This window comes from Pteropus medius, unplaced genomic scaffold, assembly GCF_902729225.1.
Source record: "Pteropus medius unplaced genomic scaffold, Ma_sr-lr_union100, whole genome shotgun sequence".
Lineage (NCBI taxonomy): Eukaryota > Metazoa > Chordata > Mammalia > Chiroptera > Pteropodidae > Pteropus > Pteropus medius.
Window position 1 is genome coordinate 8,219,953 of NW_024340848.1, and position 16,146 is coordinate 8,236,098.

The 16,146-nt window shown below is 33.2% G+C and overlaps 1 protein-coding gene and 1 pseudogene across 2 annotated transcripts in view; both read left to right on the plus strand.

Annotated features, from left to right (window-relative positions):
* Window positions 1-16,146, plus strand: part of HS6ST3 (heparan sulfate 6-O-sulfotransferase 3) — a 570,512-nt gene that overhangs the window by 239,648 nt on the left and 314,718 nt on the right. The gene's annotated exons all lie outside the window — the stretch shown is intronic.
* On the plus strand, window positions 1,418-1,535 carry LOC120582876 (uncharacterized; annotated as a pseudogene).

The following is a 16,146-nucleotide window of genomic DNA, read 5'->3' on the forward strand; positions in this document are numbered from 1 at the left end:
GTTTACACAGACCTTAAATAGAATAGCAATGATACCACTTTTTAAGCATTTACTAAGTGTCAGTTTTGGGTAAAGTGCTTTATATATTTTATTATCATTTTATCTTACTGACCTTAGGATATTTCTAGACCAAATATCATTATCTTCCCTATTTTTTAGATGAGAAAACTGAAGATTAAGGCTATTATTATTTGCTGAGTAATCTAGTTACTAGATTTATAAAACTACTAGATATGCCCTTTGCTTTTGTATAGGAAACTAAATTAATGTGTTTTGTTCTACTTCTTCGTAGTTGTGTGATTTTGTGCAAGCCACATAACTATCTTTGCCTTTCTTTTCTTACTATAAGATAAGGATAATGATTCAACCTCATAGACCTCTTGTGACTATTAAATGTAATAACATGTGTACAGTGCTCATTACTTAGAAGTCATGAACATGTGCTTTCTACTCTTGTTCTTGTCATAGCTACTGTTATAAGAAAGTTTTACAATAGCATCCCTCCTTTCTCATTTGAGTTCTTAACTATCCACTTATGTATATTTTAATTGACTGAAGGAAGTTAGGTTGTAGTAACACAATTGTTTTGTATTTTACATTTTGAAAACACGCCCTAAAGTGACCCCCAATGGCTCATGGCCTTGTATAACCCACTACCCTTGAGCAGTGGGCAAAAGCTGAGACTTGTTTCTAGCAAATAAGATTTGGCAAAGTTGATAAGATGTCTCTCCTGTGGACATGTTGTGTTATGTTGTAAGGCTTTGTCTGAGCAGATGGGAGTGCCAGACTCTCCTGCTAGCCCTGAAGAAGTGAGCTGACATGTTGTGAAAGGCCAGCGGAGAGGACCACATGGAATGGAAGTGTGAATGGCATCTAGAAGCTGAGAGTGGCCCTCAGATGACATTCAACAAGTAGATAGGGACCTCAGGAACTAGATGTTGCCAACTACCACTTGAATTTGGAAGAGGCACCAAGTTTCAGAAATGAATGCAGCATGGCTGACACCATAATTCCAGCCTTGTGAGAGCCTGAGGGGAGGATGCCGTATGCTGTGCCCGGAATCCTGACCCTGAGAAACTGCCATATAATAAGTGTATATTGTTTTAAGCCACATTTATTACCATATTTGTGGTAATTTGTTACATAGCAGTAGATAACTAATACACACGTCTGTTTAAGTTTCTTAATACCTATCCAATTTGACCTATTTTTTCCCACATTAATATATTAAGGTATATCTTGCATTTAATTTGTAATTAGAGCCAAATAAAAACTAGTTTCTTAAGTTTTTAAAGGACTATTAATACCTTTTAACTATCAACTTTGGTTTGGTAGTGCTGAAATTACACATACACACACACTCTCTCAGATTTAAAATATGAGTGAAATCGCAGATATAAAACAGACCCTTTTTTTGGACTACAACCATGCCGCTCTGAACACGCCCGATCTTGTCTGATCTCGGAAGCTAAGCAGGGTTGGGCCTGGTTAGTACTTGGATGGGAGACCACCTAGGAAGACCGGTTCTATAGGTGTAAAAAAACCAAAAAACACCTTTTAGATTTGAAGAGATATTAAAGCTAGTCTAACTCTTTTATTTTATAGAGAAATAAATTTATAAGAAAATTCATGAGAAAATTGAATCACCTTTACACTACATTCCATTATCCCTGCACATTTTGAAATTTTCACTGAGATTTTTTTATCAGATTGCCCTGAAAGAGGTCTTTAATTTATATAAATATTTCTTATGTTGTTTATTTATAGGTGAGGAAATGCCTAAAGTTGCATTGTACTAATACAAAGAGAATACATTCGTGTTTGGCCTCAATCAACCCATACCCATTATAGAAGATCAGTAGTTGTCAGCGTGGAAATAGGCGTGGAGGTAGCCAAGAGTCACCCATGTCCACTGACTGGTCCCATTAGTCATGCTATCTCTCTTCTTAAGGGCTACCAATAGATTGGCTTCTGACTTCGGATTGGGGGACCCACGTTTAATAATTCTACTTATGCGTAGGCTGTTAGAAGATACAAGATTTAAATGAGTCAATGACTCATTATGTCTATTGAATAAGTAAAAACTCTGCCCCATGTTATTTAAGGTCTTTCCTCAGTGATCTGGCCTTGTTTAGCTCCAGACTCAAACTTTCTTTTCAAGGGAAGCTGGCCTTATTATGTTCATCTCTGAGTTTTGTTTGCATAACTCTCTGGGAGTTTGAACTCCACTCTTCCTTCAGGCAAAGAAGCTCAAGTCCTCTGTCTTTTCAATGCTCATCTCAACACACTGGAATTGCTCCCTTTGGTTTGGTAGTGCTGAAATTACACATACACACACACTCTCTCAGACACTCAGATTCTTGACTCCCTAAATAGACAATATTTTCCTTGAATCTAGAGAAGAGTGTCATATACCAATTTCTATCCTCCACAGTATCTAGTATTGTACCTTGATAGATATTAAGTTGATGTTTGTTAACTGATTAATTAATTAATTGGTTAGTGTGGATAAGGAAGTTGTGGATAAGGGAGTTGGTAATGGCTGTAATTAGAGACCTAATAACAGGAACATATCAGGAAGGGGATGCTCATGGGAAGACAAGGCCACAGGGAATAAGTGACAAGAGAAGAGGCAATGAGACTGCGTGACTGAAGGAAAATCCATACAGTAGCACAGGGCATTATGGTTTTGCAATTGGGAGAGTTGCATAATTCTCTGACAAACTTGGGAGCAGGAAAACATATTGTGGTTTATACGATTTGTTCCTCTCCTTAAGTCAGTGTGTGTGTGTGTGTGTGTGTGTGTGTGTGTGTGCGCGCACGTGTGTGTGTATCACTGTAATGTCCTTGAGATATATTCCATCTAGATTTTAGAGCATTTTCTCCTCCTCCTGAGTAACCTACCTCTTGGTTTTCAGCCCCAGAGTATTAATTTGCAAGATAATGAAGAAATATATATATATGTATTTTTCAAGCACACCTATGTGGAATGAAATTATTGAAATCCAAAACTGAGTATCTCTAATTTAAACTATATTGATTGTTAAGTGTTTAATTATATTAAGCAAGTATAGTGAAGATGCCAAAGTAATTAAAATGGTGTGAAAACCGGAACAGTATGCAAGAGGCTGCATACTACCTTTACTGGGAATCTGTTTTTTGTTTTTGTTTTTTTTTTTTTAAATTAATTAATTAATTATTTTATGGTAACATTGGTTAATGAAATTCGGTAAGTTTCAGCTGTACATTTTAACAGTAAGGCGTGTATATATTTACATTATATGTTCACCTCCCATAGTTAGATTTCTTTCTCTCACCACATATTTGACCCCTTTTACCTCATCTACCTTTTTGACAAAAAACTTTCCTTTTCTTTTGAACCTTATGGTTTTTTTCCCCTTTCCTTCCTTGTTTTCTTTTTCACTCCACTGGTAAGAGTTATCATTCTGTTTTTAACTCAAAATGGATCATTTGAAACAGTGTCCCACCCTCTAAGCCCTCCAAGTTGGATGTCAGTGCAGACTTAATAAGCATTATTTATTTTCTCATCATCTGAGCCACCATTTAAAATGTCAGCTCTAACAGGCCCCAAATACCATTGCTGGATGTCCCTTAGTAAATTAATAACTCTAGCAGAGCTACACACATAAGTCTTGACTTTACAGGACAGTGCCTGAAATACACTCAAGGGATATTGGTAAAAATTATATTTTCTCAATTTCATATAGCTTTTTTTGTTGAGACCTATAATTGTCACAAGCATGCACATTCATGAATCAGAAATACTCTATAATGACTTTTTTATTACCATATAGCCTTGTGTAATAATGTGTATTAAAGAGCTCATCAACCCAAACTCTCCGAGCTACTTAAGACTCTTTAAAGTTGATATAAACATATGCTTATATTTATTAATTGTCTAGATAAAATACAGATGGATGTACAAGCTATAAGACCTTGGGTCAGTTTTCTAGCCTCTAAGATTCTCATCTGTATAATGGGTATGATGGCATTTACCTCGTAAGATTGTTAGGTGGATGAAGTGAGGTAATAAATGCAAGCTGCTTAGAATAGCCTGGCATATATGCATACTATATAAGTTTTAGTTATTATCATTTGGTGATTTTATGTGGTCATTATTAATGTGACATCATTCTTAGGCCTGTGTTTGTCTATTGAGTCATAATTTACATACAATAAAATGCACAATTTTAAGTGTGCAGTTAGATGCCTTTGACAACTGTATACACTTGTGTTATTTATATTCCAGTTAAGATATAGAACATTTATGTCACCCCAGAAAGTTCCTTGTGCCCCTTTGCCATCAATATACTTTCTCCCAGAGGAAAAAAATTATTCTTCTTTCTATCACCAAAGATTAGTTTTGCTGTTATAGAACTCCAGATGAATGGGATCACAGAGCATGCACTCTTTTATATCTTGCTTCTCTTCTGCATTGTAGTTTTGACATTCACCCATGTTGTTGCATTTGTCAGTAGTTCAATCCTTTTCATTGCTGAAGGTTATTGCAGTATATAAATATGTAACTTATTTATCCATTCTCCTATTGATGAATACTTGGGTTGTATCTAGTTTGGGAGCTCTAAAGAATGAAATAGCAATGCATATTCTTATATAAATCTTTTTGTGGATACATGTTTCCTTTCTCTTTGTTAACACCTAGGCATGGAATCACTGGATATAAGTTAAATGCATGTTAGCTTTTCAAGAAAGTAACAGTTTACAAGATGGTTTTTTCTCATTTTTATATTCTCACCAGCAATGTGTGAGATTCCCAGTTGCTCCATGTCCTCGTTGACCTCATTCTGCCATTTCAGCCATGCTAGTGAGCATGAAGGGGATCACATTATAGTTTTCAGTTCCATTTCCTCATTGATTCATGATGAAGAGCTTGTTTTCATGTGCTTATTGGCCATTTATACATCTTCCTTTGTGAAGTGTCGATTCAAGTATTTTGCCATTTTAATTTGTTTTTATTATTGATTATTCTTATGTGATTTGAATACTTACATAACAATTAAATTCTTTGTGTACACATAGCACATTTATTTTGTATTTATTCCATTTGTCAAAGGAAGGAAATCACTACCAAAGTGCTTTACTTATCCTAAATAGATTCAGTAAAGTATCAATACCTTTGTTTCAGAGTTTCACACCAAAACCAGAGCCAAAGCAGGTGTTGCTACCATCTGAGAGTGATAATCATTTGCAGATGCTACATATGGTATCACCAGTAACTCAGATTCTACATTATGTAGCTCTCTACATTTTTACACTTTTGTGACTTAATCATTTCCTTCTTACACTTGTTTTAATTTGTCTCTTCAAGGAGAAAAAAAAATCCCTGTGAGAATATAAGAATAATTAGTTTCTATGAATTGGATATTTGCAACAACTGCTTTTTAAGGTGGGGGGAGCAACTCTCTTTTTCAGAGGGGGTGCATTACCTTCTATGTACAATAACGTAACTGTGAAATTTGAACACTTTCATTAGCTTGTATCAGGGTCATTACAGTAGTGACAGCTAAGAAACGTTAATACGTACTTAGAAAATGTGTTTGTTAATGGCTCTCAGGCAAAGACTGTGACAGAGCTGCCCCTAATTCCATAAACATAAGGCATATTAATCCCTTTAGTTGACAGGTGCTTAAATGGGCAGATTGGGTGAGTAATTGGGTTGTTCTTCTAATCCTTAGCTTTGAATATAAATGAGAAATATCTTGATGTTTTTATTTGTCTTCAGTAATGTCTTCTAATTGATTTCTTTTAAAATGAACTGTTTCTGTACAATAGTGATTTCTTTCAGCCTCTGTTGTTCATGTAAAGAGGAGTTTCAATTATAAAACATTTCTAAAAGTCTATACCTTTTAATACTCAACTTTTTTTCCAGATTTCATCTAGAAGACTGGTGATCTCATCCTCCAATTATTTTATTTTAAATAACATTATTTTTTGGTGGGAGAGAAACTATTCCCTAGGAATAAGATGAATTCCTTTGGAGGCTGCTCAGTGCCTTATATGCCCCCAGGATACAATTTAGTGCGATGCTGTGTGACCCAAAATTTTTAAGATAGTTTCCAAAAGAGCCTTAATATGCTCTCAGGAGGAAGTACCTGTCCTGGAAAGACCCAGCTCAATATTCCTCTTTACTTGACAGTGAGAGAAATTAGTTAACATTTTAAAGAGTGGGCTGATATATTTCTAAACCTTTTGTTGCAGACACTCATCTGTCAGTATGATGAAGGATTGGGAAAAAAATAAGAATAAGTGAGGATTGTGTCATGAGAGGAATGGAACACATTTTATAGAGCAATACAGGAAGAAAAGTTTGGAAGGAAAAATTGGAAAGTTCTTCAATGCCAAATCAGGCCAACAAGTCAAGAAGCTCTCAAATGCTCAGCACCTTAAAAATAGCAACAATGCAGCCAACACCTCTCACTAGAGCCACAGTGAAGTAAGGACAGTAGAGTTCAAAGGGAAGAAAAGTCAGGTAATAAAATGTGGTACTATATTCAGAGAGACCCAAGGGAAGAAAACATCTGAGTAGCCAAATTTTGTATATGTATTTTTTCTTTTTCCCAAGTTTAGGGCTCTTTCTATATTTGATGTCCATGTACGTCATCATTTGTACATACATTTGAAAACTTAGTTCATAAAGATAGCTGTGTAAATTTTTAATTGATTTGCATTTGAAATGTTAGCAAATGTTAATGATTTTATTTTAGGGAGGATAAATGATATGAAGTATTGCTACATGTGGCAATATGTTGTTACCATGTGTGGTCATGGTTGATGGGAACTCCTAGAGAGAAGGATCCATCTCTCTTCATTTTTGTACCGGCTGGATCTGACCCCAAACCTGGCTTCTAGACACAAAGAACATCAGCTGATGGAATCAGATCTGTTTCAGAAGCTTTTTACCTCTTGAGTACTTCTTAATAATGATCTTTTAAGATAGAATTCTTCAAACCCATTTTCTTAAATAGTAAGTACATCCACAGGGTGCTACATTTTCTACCTCTGTTGCTGGTATAAATTGCCTTTCTTATGCAAAAAATTGCCTATAACATAGCAAGACAGGAATTTTTGGAATGACTGTTCCATACTGTTTCTTACTGGTGTTAAAAGGCCTGACAGTACAGAGAGAGACAAGTTTGGAAGAACAGTAGGACTTCAGAGGATTGTTCACATTTTCTTGCAAGTGCCTTTGGTGTGGTCGTTAGTTACTTTTTAAAGAGACTGAAATTCATAAGCTCTCAGGGCTAAATTTTGAATCAATTTACTTTTCCAGCAAGAAAGGGAAACTTTAAACTTTGGAAACTGAGGGCGATAGAAAATACAGTTCTCAAGTTTGTTCACTTTTTTGAACTCAAGTTTGAACACTTTTTTCCCAATTCACTTTTCAGCTATATGATTAATTTCCTTGAAATTTGTAATTCTTTTACTCTAGGTTCCTCATCTATTTAAGGAGCTGGAATACTAATGGCATTATACTATTGTGTTGATTTTGGATTAGTTCAGTTTAATTACAATTTCAGCCCTTTCTAATCGATTTTATATTTTTATTCAATCTGTTATCACACATAGATAATTATGACCTCTTTAATATGAAAAATAACATAAAATATTCAACTAGTATTTCGAACAATATAAGACCTTGTACTATTATTCTTAGGCTCCATGATACTGATTTCTTTCTTCTCAAATACTAGTGAATGCAACCATTACTTAGTCCTGTACATTTTACTTAGCTTCATGAAATTATTTTATAGTGTTTAGTTTGTTTTCATGTCTGTGAAAATAGCAGTGGTATTCGTTAGCTATAAACTGGAACACCAAAGTGCTGTGTAAATCCATCTTGCATTGAAACTTTGAAATTAACAGAATGTTTTAGCTATCATTTGCATTTTTCACAACCAGGAAGCTGTTCAATGTAGACGAATCTAACAGTAAGGTAGGAACTGGATTTATATTTATTCTCAATTTTCTTTGGAAAGGCTTGATCTTTAAAAATGCAAGTGTTCTTTTTAGGTCAAAGAATTGTAAAATATAAAAGAGGAACACTGACACTTTATTTAAGCATAGCATATTGTCATGCCTTGGGAGTGCAGAGAATGTAGATCTTTGAGTTAGATGAAGGTGCATATCAGGTGTTTAGAATCTTTAGTTGTCAGAAGTTACTGTTGAATAGGTTTTTGATTTGGCACAGTTCATACTCTTTTTTGGGCATGTTGTGGAGGAAATCTCTTGTGTTCTTTTTTCATGTTGATTCATTAGGTCAACATTTATTAGGCATTTTCTGTAGACAGGATACATATATAACTGTACATTAGCATTTGTAATATTAAATGTTAAACATAGTTTTATTGTTTTTAATGAAAACTGCATCCTAATAATTATCCTTCATTCAGCCTCTAGGTATTTGCATTAACATTCTACAGTGTAGTGATTTATAAAAAAGTTATATCATTTATAGTGTTTGACTTTAAATCCAGGGAATGTTGAAATGGGTTTATTTGTTAATATTGAAATGTAATGTAATAATTTGCTAATATTGAAACAAAATATTCATGGTGAAATTTTAAGCTTAAAAGGAGAGAGCTATTTATAAAGTTTCTATCAATTTCATCTGATAAAAGATAAACCATAATTTATCTTTTCATTGGTAAATTCTTATATACATCTATAGGCAGTATAGAGTAATGGTTAAGGCCTTGGATAGTTTGGGATCATATCTTTGTTTAGTTATTCACTGCCTGTTTAAATTTAGGCAGCTTTATTAAGCTTTCTCCCACCCCTTTTTTTAATGGTGAAATGGGAATCATAATGATATTTAGCTCATAGGATTGTGATGATTAAATAAGCAAGAACAAATGAAGTGCCCAATATTGAGCACATATTTGGAACTCAATAGATGATTATATTCTATACCCCATATCTGGCACAATATCTTACACGTACTCAAAATTACTTATTGAATAAATAAGTCAGTGCTTTGAGGTTCTGAAAACAAAACTGATTCTGAAACACCTGGCTGCGTAGTTTGTATTCAGTTTGGTAATCCGTTAAACATATCCCTGAGTAAAGTGCTAATTACTTAAATCAATAAATAAAACTTTTGATGACCTAGCAAGATCAAGACACTGTGCTAGTTGCTGTGGGACACGTAAAGCATAATAAGAAATTGCCCTTGTCCCTACGGAATTTACGTTACAATTATAGATGGGGATTAAGACCTGAACATTTGAAAAATTCAAAAATAATGTTGAATTTGAGTAACAAGTGAAATGATAAAAGAAAATTACAAAATTCTGGTAAGTGATGGAGATAAGAATTTTAGTAGTTAAATAAAATTTCAAGCCTCAGGATTCAGGGAAGATTAGTAACAACTTAAAACTTCAACACTGATAATATTTGGAATTTTTAACATTGTTTTCAATGCTGATAACAATAAATATGTTCTATTCTCCGACCAATATTTATATTTCAAAGTAGATTGTGTATAAATAAAGTACAATATTTATGCTTCATGATGTGAAGACCAACATGGCCTAGTTCCATATACAAAAATGAATGAAAAAATATTTTCCAACCAGGAGCACATTGTATAAATATACATGTAGCTAAAGTAGGAGATGCAATATGATAAATTTATTCAACTAACATATCCTAAATGAGGAAAGGAACGGAGCATCATTGTTATGTACTCATTATTGAATAGATAGTAATTTCCTAGGGATGTAAAGGTGAAAAAGATAAAGCTCTGACCTTCAGGAGGAAAGAATATAAAGGGGATTGAGTGACAGAGAGACATGCAAATAAACACAGTATTGAGACATAAATCCTGTAATCGAAATTTGTGCAAATGTTCTGGGAGGCCAGAGGAATATGCCACCTGAGCTATATAAAAGAATGATGAAGAAAAACAAGACAAAATTGAATAAACAATAATGACCTCTAATGGGGAAAGCATGGAAAACTTCATGAAGGAGAAGGGAAATTATCTCAATGAATTCTCCAAATGGACGATATTTGTTCATATCTGACATATGCAGGGTCAGATTTTTATGGGGGATCCTAGACCCTAGAATACTCCATGCTTATATTCAGCCCCTCACACGGTGTCTGATCATAGCAGGTGTTAATAAATATTTGGTTGAATAAATAAATATTGCATTTACATTGTGCATAACAAAAGCAAGCTGGGGTTAGAAAAATACTTAATAGCACTCCTATTTCTCATTTATCTTTGTATTCCCCATAGTGCCTAATATAGTGTCTCCAGTACATTGTAGGTGCTCCAGTGTTTGTTAAATTTATGACTCTTGGGTGGAGATTGTTGATAATTAGCCTTATGTGGTAAGTAAACATGTCAGAGTTTCCCCGTGATGTATCAGAACATATGGTAAATTTCAAAAGTGTTTGTTATTGTGGTACTGGCATAAAATTCTGAGATATTGATCAATAAAAAATAAAACAATAAATAGGAACTTCTTTTTATTGAGTGCTTTTCACTTCCCATGTGCTGTGATAAGCGTTTCATATAAATCATCTCTAATCTTTAAAATGATCTGCAAGTAGATTTAGCTCTGTTTGCAGATAATGAAATTAGACATCAAGAAGTGAACTGACTTATTCAAGGACACAAAATCAGTAAGACCTGAAAACAAGTCTAGAAACTGAAAGCTCTAAAAGGATCTATTATACAAAAGAAAGTAGTCTATGATAATATGGTCTTAAAAACAAGTGTAAAAATTAAGGTTTAATTAATAAGTAGGAATGAAGTTAATTTTAGTGGAGAAAAAAGTTCCATTTCTACCATAAACAGCATATCAGTGTAAATGCCAGATGGATTACAGTCAAATGTTTAAAGAGTAAAAAAAAAAAAGAAAGAAAGAAAAAATTATAAAAGCATCATAAGGCTAATATTTTCCTCATATCCATATGTAGAAAGACATTCTGTATATAAAAGCAGTAAAGGAACAACAATGAAAATAATGATGGTTTTTACTACATAAATATTTATTGCTTCTATAAATCAAAAGAATCAAAATTTATCATGCACAAAGTTTTAAAGCAAATGGTAATTTGTGAAAAACAAAATATCCATCAGTAGGTTAAAATCTATTATATTATAATATAAACAATAAGAAAAATCCAAATCTCAAAATTAAAAATGGGCAGAAGAAATGAACAAGTAATTTTCCAAATACAAATTAATAAGTATGTAAAAACATGTGCAACCTTACTGATATTCAATAAAATAAAAATAAAAACTAAAAAAATAAAGAATTAAAGCTATAATGTGATACCTCATACCTCATATTATCTATCAAATTGATAATGATTTTTTTTAAAAGTCTTTGTCCCGGGGAGAAATTGTGGATAAAAATACTTGAATATACTGTTTGGATATTTGTTGCAGTATTACCTCCAGTTGTAAAAAATTGGAAAAAATTAAATGTCTGTTATAGGAAAGTGTTAAATTATGGTTTGTTAATTATGATTATTTTAGCCAAATTACTCCAATTATAGCCAATGGAATATTACTTAGCCACATTTAGATGTAATATTTAATGATACAAGAAGTGCCTTGTAACATTCTGTTCAATAAATAATACAGATAATATCACCTTGTTAAAATATAAATATAGATATATAAAAAGTCTAGAAATAAATACATTAAATGCTAATCATGGTGGTCAAATACTAGTTATGTTATGAAGGTCATATTTTCCAAATTCACTATAATTAAGGAATGATAGGAAATAAAACTAATTTTGTGAGAAATGCTTTGCTACACAATTTGAAATTGTATGTGAAACTTGGTGCTCATAGCTAGTAATGAATTTCCAGATTAATTCTTCTACCTCACTTTCAGAGAATACACAAACCATCATGGTGGAATTTAAGCCAAAAAAAAAAAAAAACCCAAAAACTAAAAACAAAACAATCAAGCGAAGACCAACTAGAATTCAAGGGTAAAACTGAGATGCATAGTAAGTTATTCTAGAACAAGCAAAAAAAAAAAGTTTTATAGAAAGATCTGTATATTGATGATATTAACCATTTTCAAAATTTAATGAATAAAAGGCAAAAGATTTCATCTGGAGAAGAGTAGAAAACAAATCTCCCAAACATTCAGTGAAGATTGTTATACAGCCATCTGGAATAGTGAGGAAGCTGTTTGTTTCTCCAGTGCCCCCATTTCCAGTTAGGGAACAGGTGGTTGCAGAGAAGAATGCTTCGAGCCAGAGACAGGACTCAAAGACTTTTCATGGAAAATGTTTTAGGACTTAAATAGGCTGAAATGGGGAGAACATCCTAAGGAGAGGAAAGGTATTTGTAACTGCTCAGATAGGCGAAATAATATAGCAAGTTCCAGGAATGCAAGAATTGGTTAGACGGGAGCCAGAAAAGATTGTGGGGGAATGGAAGGAGTGAAAGGAGTGAACAAGGTCCAATTCCTGTATTGAACTGAGTTTTCTTCTTGTAAGATATGAGAACTAATTAAGGTTGTACAGAACAGGAGTGACACACTAAGATTTATGTTGTAGGAAGGCCACTTCACTACCAACCTTGAAGATGAATTGATGGGAAATCTGACTGGAGGCAGGACCATCCATTAGATATTGCAGAAATTATAATGAGAAATAATAAAGATGTTAACATAGATGGTGGCAATGGGATGGATGGAAGATGAATATGAAATATAAAAGTGATAGAAACAACAGGATTAGATGAAAACTGAATAAGAGAGGGGTGAATGCAAGGAAAAATTAAGATGACTTGAAGTTTCGAGATTAGGTCACACAGTAATGGTGGGACTCTTCATACAGACAGGAAATGTAGAAGGAGAAACAGATTCGGGAACAGAAAAGGTGGTGCACATGGCGCAGGCATGAGGTACCTCTAAAGAGGTCCAGCAGTAAACTGCAATGTCTGTGGGGCCCTGGAAGACGATCTGGATTGGAGGTAAAGATTCCAAGTTGAGAGTGGAATGACAGCGTAGCATAGGGAAATGTTTTGTAAAGAAAAGAGGGTGGCTAATATAACTGTGAGAAAGATTGACATTTAGAAAATAAGAAAGATTAAAAAGATTCTTGAATAGAAATGGTCCAGGTGCAATGCCCAGAGAGCTAAGAGGAGAATCAAGAGAATCTATTGTAGAAGTCATAAATAAGGGAAATTTCCCAATAAGAGAGTCAAAAGCCACAGAGAAAACATATGAGAAAAGTATTGGATGGTTTCAAACGAATCTCTTTCATACAGTAATTTATAGGCATTCAATAGAAATATATCCAGCACAGTTTGAGATGGTTATTTTTGTATAGAAAATAAATTCCATTAACACAAATTTCCATTTTGGAATATGTATCTGCTTATGTATGTATATGTATATATATATTTTTTTATTTTTAAATTTATTTTATTATTAGTTTATACAGTACTTTGGTTAGATATTTATGTAGTTTATAAAATAATCCCCCTATTTGCCTTTTCTCTCCTCTGGCTTTCTACCTAGCCATTACATTAATGCCAAATGCATATGTGTGTATACGTGTGTGTGTGTGTGTGTGTGTGTGTGTGTATGTATGTATGTATATGAATATACATTTAAATATAAGCCTTAGACATAGCATTTAATAAATGTTTATTGAATAAACAATTGAATAAAGAAAGAATGAATGAAATATAAAGAGAACTCTCATGCAGTCTCCTCTCTTCTCATTTTTTTCCAAATCACTCTCTCTGTTATTTTCTATCTACTCCTGAGAGCAATAATATACTGCCTTTGTTTTAGGCTCAGAGAGTATGTCCGTCAATGCACTACAGACACATAGACACGTTAGCATGTTATGTGAGTCCTCTCTAATTTGAAGGGCCTTTTTGAATGGATGCTTTCTGTGTTTCACTCTCATTATCATCTGACATTGTTTTTAATTGAAAAGTGAGATTCTAGCCTTAAATTCAGTATTGTTTCATCTCTTCATGAATATTATTTATTGATTAGTCAAAATATTTCTTAGATTTGTGAATAACAATACCTTGAACACTTCGGAAAACAATTTGGAAATAAAGTGAAAGGGTATACACAGAGTAAAATTTAATTGGTTACAGCACCAATTTTATCTTTAGAATGAGCAGAAAATAAACTGGTACCATTGTAGCATGAAGCATAGGCTTAGTAAATGTGGTCAGGGAAGAACATCGGGGGTGAAAGAGATAGAAAACCAATGTATTATTTTATGCAATATCACTTAAGAATTTTTAAACTATCCATTAAGTCTTACAGAATATTAAGTTTGAAAATTTACAGAGGATATTGCAGCAAAATTATTTTCAGAAGAAATTTCTACTATTTAATTTTAACAGCATTCAGGTATTCCCTACATGTCTGGTTTTATTTTAGTTCTCAAATCCTTCCTGAATTTGCTTAGGTTGCAGCTGAGCAAATACTATAATATCTGGTGGATATGGAAGGTTTAAATATATATCATGTGATAATTGTTATGATTTGCTTTTGGGGTCTAAAACCATCTCCTAGGATTTGCAAACATCATCAGTCTAGAACTTTACCAGCTAATGTGCTTAATTCAGTTGTCCTGTCAATAATTTTGATTACTGTTGCTGTTTATCATTTGATTTACCAAAACCCATTGTGGAATTCCTTTCTTTCTATAGCTAGTTTTTGATGAGATGAAAAATATACCATTAGAGCTTAGGTTTCGATTATGAATGCATGTCTTGTTTGCAATTATGTTAAACACAAGCAACAAAATGTTACATAAATTGAACTGGGCTATAGCCAAATTTCGTTCAGAGGATGGCAAAGTCAAAACTAAGACAGAGACTTTAAATGTCTCTTTAAACCTATATGGTGAGTTTTGCTGATCTTGTTAGAGTTCTAAAACTCTTGACTAAAGGCCTTATTTAGTCATACCCTTAAAAAATAAGATATTTTAATCATTTTAGGAGATAAATTTTTAAAAAAATAAAATAACAGGTGGGATTTATTTGAGGGATGAAAGGATGACTTAATACTGGCAAGTCAATCGATGTGATACGCCACATTAACAAAGGATAAAAATCATATGATCACCTCAATAGATGCAGGAAAAGAATTTGACAAAATGCAACATTCATTTATGATAAAAACTCTCAACAAAGTATGTATAGAGGGAACATGCCTCAGCATAAGGACCATATATGACAAACCCACAGCTAACATTATACTCAATGGTTGAAAGCTGAAAGCTTTTTCTCGAAGATAAGAAACAAGAAAGGATATCCACTCTCATCACTTTTATTTGACATATTACTGGAAGTCCTAGGCACAACAGTCAGACAAGAAAAGGGAATAAAAGGCATCCAATTTGGAGAGGAAGAGGTAAAACTGTCACTGTTTGCACATGACATGATACTTTGTATGGAAAACCCTAACAATTCCACCAAAAAGCTATTAGAACTAATAAATGAATTCAGTAAAGTTGCAGGATACGAAGTTAATGTACAGAAATATGTTGGGTTTCTATACTCTAATAATGAACAATCAGAAAAAGAAATAAGATAATGATCCCATTTATAATTGCATCAAAAAAAAAAAAAACCTAGGAATTAATTTAACCAAGGAGGTGAAACAGCTACACTTGGAAAATGTAAGATGCTGAAGAAAAAAATTGAAGAAGTGACAAATAAATGGAAGAATATACTGTGCTCATAGGTTGGAGGAATTAATATTGTTAAATTATATACTATACTACTCAAAGCAATCTACAGATTCAATGCAATCCCTATTAAAATATCAATGGCATTTTTTACAGAACTGGCAATTTTTTTTTATAGAACTGGCATTTTTTACAGAACTAGCAATTTACAATGGCAATTTTTATAGAACAAGTAATACTAAAATTTATATGGAACCACAAGACCCCGAATAACCAAAGCAATCTTGAGAAAGAAGAACAAAGTTGGAGGTATCATGCTCCCCGATTTTTAACTGTACTTCAGAGCTACAGTAATCAAAACAGTATGATACTGGCACAAAAATAGACACACAGATCAATGAAGCAGAATAGAGAGCCCATAAGTAAACCCATGCTTATATGTTCAGTTAATCTACTG